This window comes from Papilio xuthus, unplaced genomic scaffold (genome assembly GCF_000836235.2).
Source record: "Papilio xuthus unplaced genomic scaffold, Pxut_1.1 DF824655.1, whole genome shotgun sequence".
NCBI classification, from domain to species: Eukaryota; Metazoa; Arthropoda; class Insecta; order Lepidoptera; family Papilionidae; genus Papilio; species Papilio xuthus.
Genome location: NW_013533994.1, coordinates 2,595,462 through 2,614,645, shown reverse-complemented (window position 1 = coordinate 2,614,645; position 19,184 = coordinate 2,595,462). Strand labels below are relative to the sequence as shown.

The window sequence follows — 19,184 nt, the reverse complement described above, 5'->3', positions numbered from 1 at the left end:
TGACGTTATTAAATCTTACTATAATAATATTATAAATGCGCATGTTTATATGGATGGATGAATGTTAGAAAGTATATCTAGAACGGCTCTAGATGAAATTTGGCATAAATTTAGAACATAGTCTGGAAGAACACATAGGCTACTTATTAAGTTTTTTTTTAATTTTACGTGTAAAGAGTCGCTACAGGTAGTCTTAAATAAACTATGGCGATATATCCGAATTCCATTAAAGGAAAAACAAATATGGTCAAGTTTTCCCAAACTTTTTTGCCTATTTTAACTGTATTCAAGGGAACTTTGACATTTAATCATTATTAAATTAAAAATATCAGTCTGAATAATATCGTTAAATTAGAAATATAAAATCCGTTGTAGATCCATATATGTTATTTGATTTGATATGTGTTGTCTTAATAACAAGAGACGGCCAGTAAGCGTAACAGTTTAATAACTCCAACATCGAAGATGACTATAACAAGCACTAACTACGTAAATATATGAACGTACGAGCTTTTCCAATATTCGATGCAAAATATTTGCATAGATTTGCATTACCGGTAATTGCATTCAATTTACATAAGATGATTGAAAATTTAATTTATATACAATTATAGTTATTTCTAGTAATTGTTACTTTCAAATATATGTCGTAAATGTGATGTAATTTTAAACTATAGATTACCGAAGCCATGAATTGTAATGTTTTTAATTCCATAATCAAATACATATATACCAGACAAAAATCTTGTGAAAATGCCTTCCTATAATGTGTAGGTATTAATTTTCGTACATAAAAATAATCAATTGTATTTAAGAACGAGCATCAAGAAATCAGTTAGGTATAGTTGTGAATTAAAACCGTATTAAACTTGTCGTTTTAATAACATCTTGTCTGCACATTAATCTGCATTGTATCCGTGGAAGAAAGTGACCGAATGACGTTTAATTTCCTTCGCAGTGGGCGAGTGGGCGATTGGACGCGTAGGCGAATGGGCGCCACTCTCGCTGGCCCACTACCACCATCTGATAGTGGGAGATTCAATTAACACTACGCCGTGAAGTAGCGTTCGTTACTTGACGTCAAAATGCCGCGAAGTAACAATCTATTCTTTTTATATAAAATAATAAAATGATTGACTCAACTATCAACGCATAGCCAAAACCGCTGGAATGGAGATTTGAAATTTTGCATAGAGGTTTCTGTTACTAAGAAGGCGTCGATTAAGAAAGGATTTTTACGAAGTTCACCCCTAAAGGTCCAAAATAAGGGTTCTAAGTTTGTATGGGGTAAAAGTAATTCTTTAGACATAATTACTTGATATTTAAAACAAACGCTTTGTAACGCTAAATCATCTAATTCACACTTTTTTCAATTTGATAAACAAAATCTGTGGTATGGATTTAAAAGTAAGTTGATCGTAATAGAGTGGGAGCATCGCATATCTATTAGAAGTCAATGCGTATTTCAGTGAGTGGGCATAAAAAGCGAGGACGAGCCGACGAAACAATACAAGTGCATAGAGGACTAGTTGATGGACCAAAACAGCGTCGAAGTAATTTCCCTGTCCCGCCGCACGCTGTACGCTGCACAGAGCAGGCCGCACGAAGCACGGAGCACGCTGCAGGGAGCGCTCGCAGCGTGTTTGCTAGTTAGAATTCGGGTGTAGTTCGGAAATTAATCAGAGCCCATTGTGGGCGCTTTGTCGCGGAGCCCGGTGCCAATTATTGGCTGCGCGGCGAACTGCCGTAATTGAACCTGCTCGAGGCAGTTCCGGACTCTGTCGAAGCCCTAATTCGGCAACTTTTCCCATTCGAAAAAAAAAAGAGATATTCGGAATCGATTCTATCATTCGTTTCCGTCATATGTGAAACTTTTGATTTACAAATTGGTTTCAGTTCATTCGATTACAGATGAGTTTTTTCGCATGTTGTTGTGTACAGATTAGTTTCAGTTTAATATAGAGTTTTCGAACTCGTTTACATTGTTTATAAATCAAATCTGCACTACTGCTCTACTATAATGATTTATTGCTTCATAATAAGTGGTAAATTTAATTAGTACCCAAATTATGAACTATATGATTCGCTGAAAAACTTGTATGTTATTCTCATAATGCAGTTAACAAGTGCATCATAAGTAATCACTCGCGAGTGAATGAAATAAATTGCACGTTCCCATTTACATTTTTCGTTGTTGAATCAAAAAAAAATCTGAATGAAAACATGTTTCGTCCGGCGGGCTCGCAATTTGTACGGTTTGTTCCGGCCGGCCAGCGCCGCGTCGCCCCACGCAATCTGCTGATTGATTACAATAAAATAATTTGCGAGAAAGCTCACATTCAATCCTGAAATCTTTTATTTACAAGACATCTCATTTTTTTATTTTTACTAAAATATTCTTACACATCTCAAAAATTAAAGTAAATTGAAGGAAGTGTACAGGGAAAGATCTTAAAGAGACAATAATCAGTAACTTGACTGCATACGATCTCATGTAACTACATGAGATCGTATGCAGTCAAGTTACTGCAACTGCAATGAAGGATATTTCACTATTAGTTAGATCGTTAGCGACTTAATATGCAAGAAGATTGTGTCAGAGTATGCCAGAATTTAAATATTTGGATGTTTTAACACTTACGCATTCAGTAAGTATTTTAAAAAGTGTAAACATTTTAAAGGCATTGTTTCACTAAACAGGAATGTTTATTGCGTCTATTCTGGCATCCCGTGTAGAGAGCATGGATAACTGCGGAACAATAACATACAAAGGCGATGTTAAAGTCCCGGTGTTACAGAGGAGGTTAATGAATTTAAACGTATAATAGTCCTAGGGTTAGGATAACGCGAAGGCATTAAAACAATGGCGAGTGTAACGCGCTGGTAACCACCTCCAAATTTGCATTCCTCATTGCGAGAGGACATAAAAATGCCCTCATTAACCTGCGCCCAAACCGCCCGCCACTGCCACTGCCCGCTTTCCTACTGCTACATACCACACGCTCCACTGCAGTGCGTCACTGTTTTATTATACAAATATTTTCATTTACTTTAATCGAATTATGTTTTATAACATTAATTTATTTATCTTTATTTAGTTAATTATCTAGCAAGCAAAATACACATACTTATACATCTTAAATATATCCATAAAACATTGTTTTAAAAGACCCTACGAGGTATATGGACGGAATTAAATGCGATTCAAATGCACATACATATATATTTAATTTTAAAACTGCGTTGCACTGTTGTTGTGCGTACGTATCATAATATGTGACGTCACTAGAAAATGTGAGTATTCAGTAATCGTGTAGTGTCGGCGGTTTTCATTGCCTCTGCTCATACCGACCTGAGCGAGCGTAGGCTCTCGCATTCCTTACCCGCGTCGGGCACGTGTCCACTTTTTATTGTGCCTTGTTTATTGTTCCCGCCAGTTCCCTTAACACTTGTAATTGAATATTATTCCACACTTTCCAGCTTAAATGTGACACACAAAAAATATCCGCTTACGGCCCGTCGACACCGAATATCTCGTGTTACTTATTATACTTTTTATGTTGCCTGTGTACATTTTTAGCAAGTACTTTACAAGACGAAAATAATTTAAAAAGTTGAATACTTCAAAGCGCTTAACTTTTATAACACTGTTTGTAGCATTTGGCGTGTTGCGCAAACATGTAATTAACTTATGTAAAAAATATTTACTGTGGTAATGAGTGTAAACGTCTTTTAATTTCTATTTAACTAAAAGTTACTTAATATCTTATATAAACTTAATCCTATTTTAAAAATAGTATAAGGAATTGTTGTAACGAATGTACCCAAAACGCTCAAATGATATGATTCAGTCGGTAGCGGAGTAGCGGTGGCATTGTTCCATTAACACAATTTTATGTCAGCCATATTAAAATAATAAAAACTTATGCCTCTCTTAATTAAATAATTTAGCGGCGGGCTGAGCGGAGATATGTAAATTGTTTTAGGGGATAGATCAAACAACCCTTTTTTATGACTTTAATATGCGGTCGGCGGGGCGAGGGGGTGCGGGGCACGGGGCGGGGGAAAGTTATGAAATATTTAATAACGGCGCACACGATTCCATTTGAATTACTTTCGAGGAAATGACGATGTACTAAGCTGGTGGCACACTGATAGCAACCAAGTCAACTTTCATTTATACTTATTACTACTTACTAAAAATAAATCAGATATATTATTTGAAATTTTAAAAGATAATCACATAAAAATAAAAATCTATAAAGATTTATATAATAATATGATAATTGCTTGTTTTTTTTTAAATTACAATTAACACTTTAGTTCTGAACTTATAAGTGAAACTACTTTATAGATAATTTATTACATTTAAGAATAAAAAATTCTAGTTAACTGAAGAACTTCGATAACATCTACAAGACATTTGTTTCTTTTCCGTCGTTAGCCAACTACGCAATGAATTTTAATATTAGCTACAGTAAACATCTCCACACTCAAAATATGGGTCAAAAGTCGTTTGAAAACTTCATGCATTCCATGTAATAATATTGAATACTGTACTATAAGTGCACATGTTTAAAAGTAAGTTCCCATTGTGTTACAGGCCTTAAGCGAGTCGCTTCAGTGTCTCAAACGAGGGAGTGTTTTAATTAATGTTAGCCGACAAATTGCGAAAAAAACCCAAGTAATTACGTCACATAGTCCATATGTCCTCAGTGATAATGATGCTTATTAAAGCTATGTTTGTCAAATGGCTTAGGTCTTTTAACGTACGACTGTGGAAGTACGAAGACATGTAAGATGGGATTTTTGTTAAATGATGTCGTTGTGATAATGACGCGTTTAATTACCTAATTTGTGCGGTAAGGGGATATGTAGGCGTTATGGAAGAAACAAATATGTTGTACTAGAGTAACATTTTTAAAAACTAACGCAGCGAAATTCATAAGACTTATTACGTTAAGAAAGGAAACTATACAGAATGAATGCGTAATTAATTCCATATTAAAAACAAAGCTAGACCCTTTAAACTTTTTTTATTGTCCAATAGCTGAAAATTGAGCCGGGATTTATGTAATAGCGGTCAGTTACAATAGAAAGAAAACGGCCAATTAGCGAAACTGTCGAACATTGGCAACTGGCAACTGGCAACTGACCGGCAGAGTTAAAACTGATGAATTTGTTCAACTTGCCATTTAACAAGACCGCGACTTAAACAGAGAATGTTTGGATTAATAATCCTTTCAGTTTGATTTCGAAAAACGATTTTATATTACATGAAAAAATGCTTCAGTCAATCAGAATAAAAGATAAATCTGCAGTTATTTTCGCGTTAACATTGTGAATATGTTTTATGAAGAACCGAAACTATAACCTTGATATTCACATTAATTATACAACCATAAAGCATTCGTTAACGATTACATCTCGAACGATTGCCAATAATCGATACCTTTCGAGATAATGACGAATAACATCGTATTTTTTTCGCTTGAGAAGTGAGAACGGCGCGATTCTCACGGCTATGGAGCATCATGATCATAATCTATTGCCCGCTTGTTCACTCATTCCTGCTTAGATTTGTCTCACTTATAAGGCATATTATAGCAACAACTATATGATTACATTCTATAGATCCTGTTTATAATGATACTGTCAATATAATATGTCTAGTTATTCATGAAAGGTTCAATAAACGAATAGTTATAAAAACACAAAACAAATAATAACTGTTCAATGATATCGGGTTTTGTAAGTGTTGTAGATACAAATCTTACTTAAATTATAAATGCGAATGTTAAGATGCATGGATTGATGTTTGTTTATACGTATCTCCGCAATAGCTGAACGGATCTTGCTGAAATTTGTCATGGATGTATACATAGTCTGGTAGAACACATAGGCTACTTATTAATATTTTTTTTATTCCACGCGGATGGAGTCGCGGGCAGCTAGTATAACAATAAAGTTATTATATATCAAGTACAGATCAGTTAAGTATTATTTGATAAAATTTGACATATCTAGATATCTTTTGCTAATGACACTGGAACCCAAATTTTCTGATATAGATAACATTCAAGTATTATATATATTCGTTCGACTATCCAAGTCTAGTTCTTTATCAGTGCTAAAACTACGTCATATTTGTACATATTTGATAGTTAAAAGTAACTCTTTGCATTCTTTCTTATTGAATTCTTGAAAGGTATCCGTGGCTTGCACGCCCACCTCGCGGGGCGTGCTCTGGTGCGCGCTCGTGGAAATCATTTGCAGATAAATCGATAGCTAATTCGAAATGGCTCATTGTTGTCTGCATCTATACAAAGGGGCACAACTTTCACAGATATTGCCCTAGCACAATGCTCGGGACACTAAGACTCAAACACACAAATGAAAAACATTTCAGTTTGTACTTAGTCCATGAAATAAATGGTGGTTTGTGTTCTGTTTAGACATAGTTTCTATTCCTCAAGTCGAATTAGGCAGACAAAGGGCAGAAACGAAGTGTCAACTTCAATAAAAAACTTTAACATAACTGATCATTGTTAACTTTAATATGATATAATGTTTATATTTTATATATCTGTCTCTATGTACAATTATATAGGATTAAATTGTTTAAAATCAACAATGAAATCAAAGAGCTTTCTGCAAGTATTAACTATGTTTAAATCTCATTACCACCGCCGTCGCTTGAATTATAATGACTTGAATAAACTTTTAATTGTGGCATAGTTTACTGATTTTATAAATTTGATTGCGTATTTATCAAAGGTTTTTTGTATCTATGAAAGTATGAAATAAAAGAAATGGTGGCGAGAAATACGATTGTAGAGCAGCGCAAACATAAGGGCGTGGACAAATTGTGAGGAGAGGGCACGCGTGGGCAACAAACATGGCGGACATAACAACTTAATAAGCGGTTACGCGTGATTTACGCGCGCCCGCGGCGCCGGCGCACAGCCTCGCGCTCGCGCCGCGCCGCTATATTTATACTAATTCATGACAGATAAACATCGATTTAAGTTAGTGTTACCATTCTGAAAAACAAAATAATAATATATAGCCCACCGTCATGTCGTTTTTGTGGTATTATTTAATTAAAGACACATTTTATTAGATACATTTAAAACCTCATTATCAGCGATAAATCAGTGATACGAAGTCGTTAAAAAGCGTTCGTTAGTACACGATTATAAAATATGAACGCGTGCTAATTACGGCGCGTCCAATAAATCTCTCGGGATATATAGATCGTAAATATACAACTAATATAGCATAGCGTAGCGTCAAAGGCCAGGCCGTAGACCCCACTCGACGCGGGCGCAGGTCTCGAGTTAACCGGCGCGGAGTTATGGCCGCCGGAATGGCCGACGGCCGATCGTAACAATCGGTGTGAATCGGAAATAACCGGAAAATTTCCACAACTTGTCTAATAGCTTATTGTTGTTTATATTATTGTTGTTGCGGTTTTGTGTTGTCGTATTAACTTTAAGCGCTATTTCGTGATGAAGGTTCAGCTTGTTCAAATTGAGTGTTCATGTTTTCTCCGCAGTCGCCTTTATTTTAATGCTGTGTGAATTTAAATTTACTGCCGTATTTATTTTATAAATACGATACTTTTTATTTCGAGATTTCGATTCATTGCGTTTTGTTACCAAGGTAAAGTAACATTTAGATGCCTTTAAGATTCTTTTTTGATAGAAATAATGTGTTTATTAAAATTATAAACAATATATGTATCCATTTTCTCTGACCATAGAAATTTCACGATATAACGAAGCTGATTGAATATTTTATAATTGTATTAATTATAAAATGTCGAAGTGGTCACTAGGAGACGGGACTGCGAGACATTGGTAAGGATCGAGACCTCTTGGCCGGTGACAATGGCTCCTCGTCGCAACCGCTAACGAGGTCATCCGCAGGTCATTAACGACCACTCGAATCTCCTTACACTTGTACTTGCGGACGCCTCAATTACTTGAGACATAAAAAAATCAAGTTTAAATCGATAAAGAAAACATTTTCACTCAAATTAAACAAAGCAAATGTAAAACAAATAAAATCTGTATTTTAACCATTTTATAGTGCTCAAAGAAAAAATGTCACAGGGATCTGTATGGCCTTGACTTCTAACTCTAATTCAGTTTTTAATTGATTACAGGGCAATTTTATTGCGATAGCTTTTATCCATTTCTTCTCCAAACCATCAAATATATTTTTGATTCAAACGACAGTTGTAAAGCTCGTCACGTATGTCCCAATGAACGTGGGCAAAAAGTTTGTTAACATCTCCACACATCTTGGCAGCTCGTTAGGATAATGCGATCATGTGGTTTATTTTTATTTCTGTTGAAATATTGACATTGATTATAATAATCTGAATTAAATAAAGGGTGGAGTAAAATTATTTGTAGAGGCTAGAATACAAATAAACGAATATTTAATAGACATAAATAAAAAAGAAACTTGTCGGTACGTGAAAAAATTTAGATATAAATAGTTATTTACAGGCAGTCATACAAAATAAAACAAATTTCGATATTAAAATGCCGTATTTCCTATCAATAAATACGAACGTATGTTTTCTTTTGAAAGATATAAATAAAAGATAACAATAAAGGGAAAGGTAAGAAATAAATAAACTCTGAGAGCGAGTGCGGTGCGTTGAGTGAAGCACATCCGATCATTCAGTTTGTGCGGATGCCTCAAAGCCGTATCGGAGTCGCGTCGGAGTCGTATCGGAGCTTGCCGACAGCCTCGCTCAACAGGCTTATTCCACTTTGATTCTTCTCTTCGCACGAATAAAAATAAATACCCTCGCTTGAACAACTGCGGGAATCAGAAATATTGATACAATATTTAGAAATTTGTTACAGATGTTTTGCGCCGGAGAAAATTTTAATAAAATAACTGAATATTCGTATTTATATAGATGTTTTCTAAGTAACAACTAGTTCGATTGCAAAACTACCGTTCTTTAGATGCTTTTTACAGCACATCCTTTATCGCAATAAAATTGAATATAATTGCAACTTTGTAGTGGTATTATTTACAGATGGCCTTCTTATTGTAACCTATTATTAATAAACAAGAATAAATAATCTTAAGTAAACCAAAATTATAATACAATGGTACTTATAAAATAGTAATCAATCACAGCAGAGATATCGGTCTGTGATGATCGTATTAATAAACAGGAAAGTACCCATTACCTGCCGGCAAGCCACGATAACGCATGGAAACCCGTAATTAGGGCCATTGGATTCGAGCGTTTTCGATAACTCATAATGTATGTTAATTATGGTGGTGGCGGGCCCGAGGACAGGCCTTTTTCGAACTCTTATCTCTCTATCGCTTCTAAGTACTATAACATTCAAACACATTTACACTGTTGCTTTTCATTTCATTATAATTGAGCATTGTTTTTCTTTTTTTTTCACTTTAGAGCTATGGAGTTTCATTGGGACATAAACAAGAACTTCTTAGTATTAAAAAATATTTAAGTCTCTATATCATAATTAATTACAAACTTAAACTTTTTCCGGACTAAGTTTAAGTAGAAATATGCGTACAAGTGTAAAAAAAACTGACTCATTGTTTTTTGTGCTATTAAATTCACTTTAAAACTCTTAATACGGAATGTTTATTAGAAATGGATGTTCGATGTGTTCGTAAATTTGATGAGTGGTGAAATATTAGGCGTAGCCACAGCACATGGCACACAGCACACGGCACGCGGCACACAACACGGCACAAAACGCGGCACACAGCATATATCACACGGCACACGATAAATAGCACACAACACAGCATATAGCATACGCTATATAGCGCACAGTTTGATTTGAGAATTTCCAGCGCGAACCATTCGCTCACAACACTTTTGTGTGTTTTCCACGGCTTCAACGAGCGCCGCGATACTGAAAAGCCTCGGGCTCCTAATTAGACTGAAGTCGGACGTGCCAATTAATTCAAGTTTCACTCGGAAACTTTGCTGCGTCAATTAATTTCATAGTTAATTAGCAAGCCCGGACAAAACCGCGTCTGCCAAAGAAAGGCTAACGATGCCCGCCCGCGGCCGCCTACAATGCACCAATTACATCAGCTTTGTTGCACCACACCACCGCCGCCAGCCGCCAGTTGCCTACTGTACCTGCTCCAGTCTTACTCCTGTACCATCCCCATCGCACCCACACCCGTTCACTTCATCTGCAATCGACTGCAGCGCCCTCTACCGCGCCGCGCTTCATTTCATATTTACTCTTCACTTTTTTAATGAACTTTTCTTTAATAATTTCAAAGTACCTTAACAAAAACCTTTGGTTTTTTATATGAATTACGAAGTAATTTGAGTAAAGAAACTGATGCAATTAAATAACTAGATGGTTTACAAAATATACAGTATTCTGTAACATTGAAATTTTAAATGTACTAAATATCACAAAAGTCAACTATGTAAGTGCTGTTGTCCATAGCGTCATGATATAAAAATAATAGTCATGATATTGGATTTCCACGATATAGACATGGATCCCTTCGGCGGTGTTCCGCGAAGCAATAAATAAATGTGGCCATTTTGTTCTATTTGCAGGCATTGTCTTACATCAGGCAATAATGGGCCACGAGGCACGAGAGGCCGCTGCGCCCAGACCTAACGACATCGCGCGAGACGAACGTAAGCAATAACTCGGCGCAAATAAAATTTTAACCTCTGCTTAATATCAGACGGAACGTTTCGACAAAGTGAACCCGCCAAATTGACAGACAGTAAAATATTTTATTCGTGCAATAATTTAATTTGTTAGAAAAACAAAGCGGCGGCGGCGCTGGCGTTGCGGGCGCACGGGCGGGCGCGAGTGCGGTGCTCCGCAAACATCTTCCACGTGAATTAACCTATTAACCGTCGAATTCGGGAAATAAACTTCATTTATAGCGCTCGTAAACGTGTTATATTTTACAAACCACGCCGCTTGTTCCGGAACAGTTCACAGCGTCGAGAAGAGAGCATTGTTTATAAAATAAGTAGCTAATGTGTTTAACATTATTAAACATTAATATAGTTAAATAAAAGAAACTTATTATCCGATATGTAAAATATTATCTCTGCCTTTATTCAATACTACATAGATAAAATCTTGAGTTTTATTTCAAGGTGTTTTTTTAATGCGAGCTTTTAATGAAACCCCTAACTGTAACTGTTAAAAGTTTTCCTTTCATAGTAGCGACCTAATTTACAAGATATCAATACCAAGTTCATTAAAAAGAAATTCTATATCTTAGCGTTATTTTATTCTAAACGCCCGTATTTATAACAATTACAGCGTACTTCTATAAACTGCGTTTTGAATGCATTTTCTATGAGACCTGAAATTATTAATTTCGTGTCGCATGGGTTGCGTTTAGACGCTGCACCAGGTCGTTTTTGGTCCTTCTTTGTTTTCCCTCGCGATGTCATTAGTGGGAAGCCCTCGATATTTTTGCAGGCATCGATTATATTTAATGGGTGCCTGCGGCGGAGATTTTCCGCCAGCCACCTCTGCAACTACATCGATGATTTTGCATTGGCGATATGTTGATAACATATGTTGAATTTGTAATTTAACTTAATTTTAATTATTTAAGATAACCGTACAAGGAGAAAGCTGTCGATAAAGCCAAGCATTGTTGCCGACAAAAAGCTGCCGGTAGCATGTTGTCCTGTGTCGCCTTATCTCTCACTTTGACTTACATCAACTAATATCTTTACCATCCTTATGTAATTTAAAAAGATTCTAAAGACGTTTTGTCGTTTGTTTTCTTCAATTCTTGTTTCTAACTCGTCAAATGAGAAATAATGATCATTGTAATGATTGTCATGCGAAGTCAACGGTATCGCAGCGAGAGCAGTACGTATGCCGCGGGCGCAATCATTAAGGAATCATTAAAGTCGCTCACCTAACGACTAACCCTCGACGTGTCACCGACTCCCCCTCTCCCGACCCCCGCACTCCGATGCCCCCACCTGCTTCTTACCTTCCACGTTTAAGGACCGTGCATGAGCGTAAATTATATCATTTGTAGGTCAATCGGCTGCAAATCGGTACCGATTATAATAGTTAGTAAGTAAATTAAAATCTCTGCTTAAAGTACTTAAGTAAATACTAGAGGCGCAGGATATTATTGAAGCAACAGAAAATTAAGCATTTCATACTTGTACAAGTAGTATATACGTTTATATTTATGGCGTTTAAATTGTTATTTATCAATCATTATGCTAAGGTTCAATGAACTCTGACACTTTAAATTCGAAATACACGATCACGAGCTAGGATAATACACATTTACGTTGATTTAAAAGTACGTGATAGTTGAAATCTGGTGTTGCAATGAAAAGAGTGGTGACAAAGTCGCGGCGGCGCGGCGCGGCGAGCAAATGAGGCGCGACGCTCGCTGCTAACTAAACCAATCGGCCGCGTCGCTAGCACAAACCGGCGTTTAAAGCGCCGCGTCACAACCGCGCTTCATATTTTCGTTATTAAAATAAAATCGTATGAACATATAGTACGCGAGGGTAACAGTAAGTAAAGTTCAGCAACAGTATACTTGACAATATTTTTATAATGGTAAATATTGTAGAAAAAGAATACTTGCAGAATATTGCTAGAAGAATAACGTCTTCGTTTGTACATTTGTCTTCACTTTTGTAATGATTACACTATATTCTAGAGTCTAGATTCTAGTCAGAAAACGTAACGTCCCACAAAGACATGCTTCATGAACTATTTAAAAAATATTGTGACAAAAACACTAATGTCAATACTTTTATAACACAAATTATTAATTCGAATTTCATTTTTAATAAGAGAACATTGTTACTGGTCGAAAAAGGTACAAACGTAAAAAAAATGATTTAAGGAACATCAAAAGAACTATTTCTTGGCTTGATAGAATATATTGAACGAGTTGAATAGTTACTCTGATAAAAGTGACAAATGTGTTTAAAACAATATTGAAAACGCGGCGTGCAAAACGCCTCCCTACAGCGTCGGGGCAACGCAAAGCGGCGCTAACGAGGCGTCCGCGGCGCGACACATCGCCAGCCGCCAGCCGTCTGTAACTGATCTGTTATTCATTCATAAAGCGTCGTTAGAGCCACCACCGCCGCCCGTTTGAAGCGATCATTTAGCATCATTTGTGGGAACCGCTTTTTATATCTCATCTGTTTTTAACGCTCCCGTTAAATCCTTTCGCCTTTCGCCACCTCTTGTTTCTCGGAAATAAAAGTTCGCGCGCAACAATTTGCGGAAACTATCGTTATTCGATATAAAACACGTTTAGAGTTCGTTCCTTTAGCACGAACTTTTTAAATTCGTTAGAATTTTACTATGAAAATGTTCCATTAAATTAAGACTACACATTTTTTATTTCTGATAATCGTAAGCTTAAAAATATGAACTTAGTCTGTCAGGTCTATCAATAAATAGACATAAAGATTATGGAACTAACATGAGGTTAAGAGTATGCAGAGAAAATTAATAATTTTAAAACCAAAAGCCAATCCCTACACTGTTAGAAACTTTTTTACACATAAAAAAAGATTTTAGATTAGTCAAAATTAAGAATTAAGTCCGTCATCTTAATATTTTAATTAGTATTTATATATTATTAATGTACTCATGTATATATAGCGTATGTATGTAGATGCAGAGGTATCTACCGGCAGCTCCCTAATCCGTGTGCGCGGTAACGAGGCCGCTTCGTTATCTCAATCGGTGCAGCCTCATTATGCGATATTATCTTTGCGATGCTCGGCCGCGTTGACTACTTACGCACGTTCTATTTTATTCTATTCTCTCTGTCTCTCTCTTCGTGTGTCTTCATTAGAGAAAAAGGTGTTTTTGGTATAATTATGTAAATAAAGTAAAAACTTTGTGGTTTTGTGAAATTGTAAATGTTTTTTTTTTGGGGTTAGATAACTAGAGATTTTTATTATTAACTAGCTGTCGCCCGCGACTCCGTCCTCGTGGATATATAAAAAAACTTAATTAGTGTAGCCAGCCCATCCATCCATCCAAGTCACATCCATCTAAACATTCGCGTTTATAATATTAGTAAGTAAATAAAAAGGAGCTCTTCAAGGCATAAATTCAAAAAAAAGTTAAATAGTATCCTATGTCCGTCTCCTGGCTCTAAGCTTACCAATTTTCAGGCATATCGGTAAAGCCGTTCTTGAGATATAAATAGTGTAACTAACACGACTTTCTTTTATATATATAGATGATGCGAAAATATTGCGACAATATGTGACGCGACTTAAAATAAGTATAAGGTAAACCTTTTTCAGTAGCATATTCTGTGAGAAATTTCATGACATAAAGATAGGAGTAATTTATGTCTTTTCTTATTTAAAAATTATATATCTAACGTTTGCCTACAAATCTTTCAGGTTTAACAGTTTTTTATTGTAATATTAAATAATTTTGAGTTTCATATTGAGTACTAAGCTTTTGATGAAGAGGTACTACAGATTGTTTTTTATTTTGTTTAAAAGTAATTTTTATTATGTTTTAATATTAAATACCATTTTAGGCGATATTCAATAAAACCATCTTAATTTAAATAGTATCTGTTTTTGCAGAAAATATGCAACTTTGAAAGGAAACAACAAACTATGTCTTTATCATTTTCATATATTTTTTTCTTACAAAAGCTATCAATTGCTAACATTAAAATTCGCTATATCGACGGAAGTAAGAAAAAGCAACTTGGAAAGACATCGAGTACGAAAGAACCCCAATCGGAATGGAAAAACGATCGCGGCAATTGCCATAAAAAGATCGTGGCCCAATAAAACCGAGACATTGTCAACGATGATTCGAGCCGGCAGGGCGGGCGGGGGGCTAGGGCGGGCGCGGAGGGTCGCAGGGGGCGAGCGAACACCGTTTGGGCGGGAGGACATTTTTATCCCGCATTCGGAAAAACGCATTCTGAAATCGAACACTCGAATTGATGACTTGATTTGTTACGAATGAAACTGAAAAATGGGCCTGAGTAAACTTTTTTTCGCGTGGTATCACCTACCTTTGTGAAATAAATATTTCTTTATACCGTAAGCAAATTTATTGTCTTCCGAATAGTCGAAGTTTTTTTAGTAAATCTAATAATTCAAATAGCTTTTTTGAAATTCTTCTAACTCTTGATTTAATTTTTAAACTTAAAAAACATATAACTATTAGATAAACACACTTGTAAGAGTTAGTTTTAAGTTAAACTTTTGTTTCTCTAACTTGAAAAAGTTACTTTTAATGAATTACACTTTACATGTTCAGATGTTTTCATTGTAATTTATTATCATATTCTTTTAATTTATGTATCACTTTCTGTAACATATCAATTTGTATTAGTTTTGGTTTCTTTTATAACTTTGTTTTTTTTCTTTGCCGGATAAGTTTAGCCGATAAAACAAAGTTTAGAAGATATAATTATCGTTTATTACTTAAGATAACATCAATTATTAAAATTCCTTCAAAGTTTTTAAATTAATTTCATCATGTTTTAATAATAAATGATACCAATAGTAGGTACTACTTAATGAGGGGGTGACATTTAAAGATTTAAATTTTTACACAAATAAGTTAGTGGTAAGTTTAAATTACTGTTAATTAAGTTTCAAACTCACTTGTACAGCGTGCGTGCGGTGGTATAGGTTTCTGAAAGGCCCGCTTTTCCCCTTGCCTCGCAAGCAGTAGCACAAAAAGTAAGTTCGACACTTCGCGAGGATATTTCGCGAAGTTATAACTGTCGTAAAGAACGATCAAAGTGGGAAAGACCGCGCTAGGATGAGCAGCGAACGTCGCGTCGTAAGGCCGACTGAGCGACTGGATACTAGCGATGCGGCGTGGAATGCGCGGCGCCGCTGGGCGGATCCTGCGGTCGCCCCGCCCACTGCCCGCCCAGCCGCGACCACGCCCACCTGAATTAATAAAGGCGGCAAACACCGCCGGACACGCGGACAATACTGCATTGTCCTGTGTCCAAAATAGTTTCAATTAGAATCGAGGACAAGGCACAAAAGCCTCCGCCGGGCAACTCATTCACGGTGGAATTGACCGCTGCATACGCGATTAGCAAAACCTCACGCGACCTGCCTCCTATTTCTCACTGTTTATTTAAAACAACTACTCCATTTATGATGACTTAATCATAATTATAATATATCTATCAGATATAAAGAGACGTCCTTTAGTACCAAATTGTTACGAAATTTTTACCTTAACTAGCTCTTTACTTAGCGACTACTACTATAATTGTTAATTACAATTGAAAAATTGTAGATATATATGAACTTTGGTCAATTATCTACATTTCAATCTCTTCAGAACTAGAGGTACGCACTTTGTAATTTATCTGTAGGCAAGATACTAAATAACAAAATATACATAAGTATAGGAAGAAACTTACTTGCAACTTGCTTGCTTTACCGTAGAAAAAAACATTTTTCCAGAGGTATAATGTTTTTGTAATAAAGACCCGATAAAAACTATGGTTCTTATAGAAAATTCTCCTCATTTAATCCTCCCTTCAAAACTCTACGCAATGATTCATAGTAACTAACAGAAATAAGTGCTTCGTGACATCTAATAACCGCAAACAAAATAATAAAACTGTTCAAGGGATATTTATAACTAACTGTCGCACGTGACTCCATTCGCGCGGGTTTAAAAGAAACTTAATATTACCTTTTAGTAGTACCCTATGTGTTCTTTCAGACTATGCTCTACGTCGACACCAATTTTCAGCGAGAGCCGTGCCTATCTGGAAATACCGTCCTTCATCCATCCATGCATTGATCCAATTCATTCGCATTTATAATATTTGTCAGAAATAAGATAACAAAATATCAAAAGATCTCCAAATACAGAAATATTCTGGGATTATTTTAATACGTCAGAAAGTTTCTTATTGAATAACCAATTCATACAACAATGTTAGAGCAAGCGGAAAAGCGAGTTATCGAATGAACGCTTCTTTGGACGTAACGGATTTGTCGCCGGTAACGTTTACGGCTCAGAGACCGCTCGACTAAAGTGCCTGCTTACATCCGAACTACTGAATAACCGTTTGCTTTTCTGACCAGAACGGGAAGGATCCCTCGCCTGAACAAACAACTATGCTGCCTTCGAATTTATGTTCGATTTCAAAACAAATACGCATTGATTTTGAAGTTATACCTTATATTGACAGTCGCAAGGAAAATCAGCGGAGAATATTTCGTTTTTTCCCAATTGAAAGATAAGTAATGTAATTCTCAAGTGATTATGTTTTTATGATAGTTTGTAGGAATGTCTTACCCATTTCTATTTTCTACTAGCTGCCGCCCGTGACTCCGTCCACGTAGAATTAAAAAATTAAGCCTATGTGTTTTTCCACATGATGTTCTACATCTGTGCCAAATTTCATCTAGATCCATTGATCCGTTCCGGAGATACCTTTAAATAAACATCCATCCATCCATCTCTATTTTCGCGTTTATAATATTAGTACGAAGTAAGATAGCCTTAGTGGACTGAACCAATTTGGTCAAGTGAAGACTTCGTATTTTTGAGTATTTATTCCAAGGAGATATACTTGCCATAATAAAGAAAAGACATTTCGTATAAACTATGAATTATTTTACACAATTTTAATAAAAATTCTTTATACTTCGGTTTTTGTACTCAAATAAAACGTTGTGTAAAATGTTCTAAGAGGGAAGAGAATAATAAAGGCATTATTCCGATCAGTTGACTACAGATCAAACACCGACAGAGCAGACATTGTCAGGTGCTTTGGTCACGTTCTATAATATTTATTTTACCAATATTCCGTCGCTTTAACGGAGACCTTTTGTTTTACTTCATTTAGAAGCAATGAATTGAATACTGAATTAGACTTTGTAGGAATAAGTATTTTGAAACTTTGAGTTATAAAAATATTGGAAAACTTGATTAAAATTGTATTTTATACTTGTGACGTGAAAAATTAGGTACTTTAAAGTTAATCTAAATTTATCTAACTTAATTATTTTCTATTTAATATAGTTATTAATTTTTATTTAGAAACCATGCACTTTCTTTTAGCATTGTAAATATTTCTTCTTTTTCTTAAACTGCTCGTTTTCGGGATACATTTTTAAGTATAGTATACAACGAAACAATTTTTGTACGAATATTTGCACAAAAATTGTTATTATCGAAAAGTAGCAGTAAGATATGACGCAGTTTAGAAACTTGGCAGACTTTTTTTAATATGTTCACGAAACATTACAAATAAACAAGGACAAGAGCGTCAAAGACGCGTACTATCTTTTTGTTTCTTAAACTTTTTAACAAACACGTAAAGTTTGATTAAAAAATTGAATTTTCACTTGTCACATTACATCAAGAATAAATTCTTCGATTAAACTCGTAATCCGATAACAAGGCGACGTTCGTCAACTTCATCCGCCCGTCGCCCGTCGCCCGTCGCCTAACGCAGGGCGATTGAGATTCAAAACGCAAGCCCAGCCATCGGAAAATACATTTGTCATACATTAAACGTCGACTTTTTCATGATTTACCGCGTAGAGTTAGCTCTATTTGTTTTTCATCGACGAACTGAAAACGTGTGTAAAGCGATTTGTGTTTGAATTTGATTTTAAAAATTTGATTTTTAAATTTTTACAAGCTTTTTTCGTGTTGATTTGCACATTGATAATATTTTTACAAGAATCATTTTAGCTTTTTTTTTAATTTCTATTGTAATTAAGTGATTTTAGATTTTATGATGAACGTCACTCATGAGCACTATTCTTGTCTATAACCTAGAAGGGATAATTTATATTATTTAAAATGTAGGATAATTTAATATAGGAATTAACTACATTAAATGACTGAGTATCAAACACTTTCATTTTCCAAATGACCTTTTTCCTACGATAAATAAATATCCAATTTGTAAAAATCATCCCTAGGGTTATCTTGTCCGTTACCTGTAGTATGAGACGTGACGTCAGATGACATCTCCGACACCCGTCATTTCAGAGAATATCTTCAGAGAAGAAATGCACTCGTGAATATATTCACAGGGAACTAATTCGATGGTGAGGTGCTGCCGCAAGACGCCCCGTTCTGACAGTCAAATTTATGATCAGGGCTACCACAATGTTTTATTTATTT

At 35.5% G+C, this 19,184-nt stretch overlaps 1 protein-coding gene across 1 annotated transcript in view; it reads right to left on the bottom strand.

Moving 5' to 3' along the window:
• Positions 1-15,833, bottom strand: part of LOC106127706 (LIM domain transcription factor LMO4) — a 120,336-nt gene extending 104,503 nt beyond the window's left edge. The window contains exon 1 of the mRNA XM_013325911.1: positions 15,668-15,833. The gene's annotated coding sequence lies outside the window, so the exon portion shown is untranslated. The remainder of the gene's footprint in view (positions 1-15,667) is intronic.
• Between the last annotated feature and the right edge of the window lie 3,351 nt (positions 15,834-19,184).